We start from the raw sequence: 4,838 nt of genomic DNA, 5'->3' as shown, positions 1-4,838 counted from the left end.
ACCCCCCTATAACACTGTTGATTATTCCGTTTTATATGAATTCCATGTTGTACGAGTCACTTAGATTTTACAAATACGTGTGCCTGGCTTTGAACGGCTCAAGTATTTGTAAAATCTAAGTGACTCGTACAACATGGAATTTATATAAAACGGAAAAATCAACAGTGTTATGGGGGGGGTCGACTGTATTTTCATCCGGTTGTAATACCAGTGAGATATCGTACAATATTGTAATCTATGAATATTTTTTATTGTATAGTATTAATATATTTGATTAAAGTATATTAAAACGTTATAAATTTATCATAAATTCTCTAGTTTTGCATACAAAATTTAATTTCGGATGTTTTCTCGCTTACATTTCGTACGTATATATAATATATGCATTACATATAAATGAATGCTATTATGAATAAAGCATAAATCAAGTTCATATATATATATATGTTTTTCGTTTTATGACACGCAATTAACATACTGAGAGTCTTCACATAAATATGACATGGTGGAAACACTACTTAAAATATTATTGCGGTTCTACCCTTTAGAGTTGATGCTCATGGCCAAGAACTATCTATACGAAACTCTTTGATGAATCAATTTCGATTGATTCAGCAGTTTAGTATGATTGTGTACGTCATATTTAGGTTGTATTTAGATAAATTCTAGGAATATCAATTGTAATACTTGGTAAATTTTAAATTCGTGTTAAATTTTACATTGTATAATTCCTAAAGATATAAAAATCCCTTTTCTTGTTTACGAAAACAAGTTGATTAATGGATTCTATGATTTACAGTAATTTAGACGAATTTAATTATAAATAACCAAAAGAAACCACAGATCATGTAATTCCCCCTCTGGAATTTCTGTCTTTAACACAGATAATTTTACTAATTATTAATTGTTGGGTTCTATTTTTATTGTTATTAATGGGGAGACTTAAGGGTCCAGTAGTATCCGGGTGAATCAAACCATTGAACATCTGTGTTCGCGCCTGGCTACGGGCTGGCCACGTGGAGTTTTATTCACGTTTGCAACACCTAAATAGGGACCAGATTCTTATAGAAAGTCCTATCGAAAGGTATCTTCCTTAGTAGATTTGCCCGTATTGCGTAATGGTTTTACTTTGATTTAAGGTACATTAACCTTGTTGAAAGTACTAAAGTAATCTGATACTGCTACTTGTGTGAGCGTGTAATTACCCTTAAATAAAATTACCGTTATATATAAATATAATATATAATAAAGTACGATTCTTGATTTATATCTTTCAGTTTTTCTTTCCTCCTATTTGGTAAGTAGGAGGAAAGAAACTCCCTTTTTAATCAAACCCATTATGGGTTCAATTAGCTTCTTTTTATTAGGGATTAAACATACTTATTGTGGTAAAATATTAGCATTTGTCAACGTAAAAGTATAGTGTTTATATATGTATAACCTCACATATGGTTATATATATTTTATATGACTAAAATAAGTAATAATAATATACAAGAAAAAATCATGTCTTCACTTTAGGCTATTCTAAAGCGTTTAAACGAGGTTAGCACATTTCATTTTACTTAAACTAAGAAAGTTGTTGAGCCAGTTGTTAAGAATAAACAATGAGGAATCTGTCTTGTGAGATTTAATCCATTATATAATCTTTAATTTATGAATGGATGGTTTCAGACAGAAAGTTCTAATTATTATATAAGCTAATCCTATTGATATCTGTTGTTAATTTTTAATAATTAATTAAATATTATTCAATGTTGTATGACGTTTAGAATCACTCAAAATGCTTTATTATTAACTGATAAACCTATAACACTATCATATATNCAACGTAAAAGTATAGTGTTTATATATGTATAACCTCACATATGGTTATATATATTTTATATGACTAAAATAAGTAATAATAATATACAAGAAAAAATCATGTCTTCACTTTAGGCTATTCTAAAGCGTTTAAACGAGGTTAGCACATTTCATTTTACTTAAACTAAGAAAGTTGTTGAGCCAGTTGTTAAGAATAAACAATGAGGAATCTGTCTTGTGAGATTTAATCCATTATATAATCTTTAATTTATGAATGGATGGTTTCAGACAGAAAGTTCTAATTATTATATAAGCTAATCCTATTGATATCTGTTGTTAATTTTTAATAATTAATTAATATATACTGGTGATTTCTAATTGTTTATCAGTAAGCTTTCGTTGTTAATTGAGATTTAGACCATTTACAATTGATTAGATGGAATTTTATGTGCCCATCAATCACCGAGTGGTGCCCCGGACCAAATCTGATCCACGGTATATTTGGCACATCATTTATAAATGATAGAAACACGCCTACTTTCTGTCTACTTTTACTAAATGTTTATGGCCTATTTACGACTTAAGAGTAATTTGGCCCGGAAATCGAAAAGTTTGGGCGCTTCTATGTTGAACCACTGAATACTTTGTCACGGATTTCAATTTCCTTTACGTGTCTAACACCCAAATAGACATCAGTTTTCCCATAAAGTCCTCCCTAGAGGAATTTTTCGTCCATGTGTTACGTTGCTGTATCACATCAAACCAAATTTTATGTAATTTTGAAAATATTTCTCCAAGGAATTTTAGATTTAGCTTATATATATTTATATTTTAAAGAGTGTACAATGTAATATATTTTTTTCTGTTAAATATCCCAAATAATTGAGAAGTTTAAAGTCATTAAACCTGTTCATCTTTTCTCTTCGATACTATTATGAAACAATTACTTCCTTAATTAAGCTTAAATTCATATTTAAATGCAATTAAGGAAGTACATTAAAGAAATAATTATGTCAAAGTGTGTAAAAACCAGTATATGTACCGGTACAAAACAGTGTGATCTGATGAAAACATCTTACATTTACGTATTTTGGTACAAGAAAAAAAGCAATTCCACAATCTCAAAGAATCGTTGGATTTTTATTATATTAATTTAATAAATTCGGTTGAATTATATCTACAAATTAAAGAAAAAAGTGATAGTGTGGAAGTAGGAAATATTATTTAAATTCCTCATACAGGTTACCTGCAAAAGAGAAGAATGTAAGTCACGTGTACTAAAAAGAGTTGATGCTAATTTTCTCTCGACCAATGACCAGGAAATTTGAAATTGTGTCATTAAGGTAAGTCATACTCGAGTATTTTTTTCATTAGAAATTTAACCAATCAAGTTTATCCAAAACGAATTTTAAAAAAAGGTTATAAACATTTTCACTTTTATATTCTAATATTTTCCTGTCTTTTTGGGTAGTGTGAAAGATGGCTCCGAGTCAAACTTGTACTACAGTAACAGAAACAAAAGTAGAAGAAAATGAAATTAAATCAAAAAGACCTCCTATGATAATTGTTTGGAAAAATGTAACTGCATTCGTCATTCTTCATCTTGGTGCTCTTTACGGAGTTTACTTAACAAACTGGAAAACTTTCATATCAGGTAAAATAAGATTACGTTTTTTTTTATATAATACATAAAAATAACTGAAAATTTTCTTTACTTAACTCGTTAAGTAGTTTTAAAATACATTACACAGTCAGTTATGTGTTAAATTATATAGAAAAATGAGATTTATCGATGATAATATTGTTATTTAATATATAATTTTCCATTTGAATGATTATCTCTGATTCAAATCACTTAAAAATTAATTGATTTTTAAATATTATTTCGTATATTCTCCTACTTGCAATTTAAAATAGCGAAAGTAAATCTATTTTTTTTAATAGCCTAATCTAATAAATAAACCTTTTTTTTTTTTCTTTTACTCTTCAATCAACACTATAGATTATAACTCATGATATTCATGATGTTTTCCATAAATTTTTCCCAACTAGGAACAAAAAATTTCATACTTTTGCATACCGAATAGTTCTTTATATTCTTTAAATAGATAAATGTACTGTACTTACATTTCCAACCACTAATTGACTCAGATTAAATTATGGTTTAATTAAGGAAATGTAACACGTGAGAGATCAGTCAAGGGGTGTACATACTATAAGGAAAGTATCAGACAACTGAAGAAAACCCTACGTGCCCAACTTGTTGATCAGGAGCCAAATTGACACAGCTGTTTATGTAGATTACAAAATTAAATAAAACTCGTTGTAATGTCTTTTATTTCTTACCGTATACAAAAATAATCTTTAATTTCTTTTATACAATACAATATACACTATAAACATAATATAAATTTTAAATTTTTTATTTTACTGTAAACCTTATAAAGTTCGGTTATTTGTTCTTCGCTGTTTGATTTGTCTTAAAACTAATTTTTTTTTTTTTTACGTAAAGACCTGAAGAGTTTACCTGTTCTTCTTCACGTATCAAACATCTAAGTATAGGTTATTTTCCTATAAAACGACCTTCTGGTAGGCATTTCCTTTGGCAGATTGCCCACGAGATGCTTTACTTATTCCATCAACTAAACCAAACCAAACCTATGATGTTAGAATTTTAATTAAATTCGAACGAAACGTATTGTATTCGTAATTACTTGAAAATAAGATAAATTAAATTTATTAAGCACATTTTGGTGTTGCTCGATAAGTGATTTTTATAAAGAGACAATGTTTGCGCCCNACATTTCATAGAATTCTTCCAAACCTTCTTAACTCTTCTAATGTTCATTTGGTGATATGTACAATAAAGTTAACATTTACGTTCATTTGACCAAGCTCCGCGGGCCGCAACACGACTCCAGGCGGGCCGCATGCGGCCCGCGGGCCTCATGTTGGCCACCCTTGTTCTAGATGATTTTTCTATTTCACGGTTTCTTTATCTTTGTTCTTACATTTTTGTATTCGATATTGAT

The sequence above is a fragment of the Centruroides sculpturatus genome, unplaced genomic scaffold (genome assembly GCF_000671375.1).
Source record: "Centruroides sculpturatus isolate CEXI.00-Female unplaced genomic scaffold, Cexi_2.0 scaffold1258, whole genome shotgun sequence".
Taxonomy (NCBI): domain Eukaryota; kingdom Metazoa; phylum Arthropoda; class Arachnida; order Scorpiones; family Buthidae; genus Centruroides; species Centruroides sculpturatus.
Note: the sequence above shows the minus strand (reverse complement) of the source record.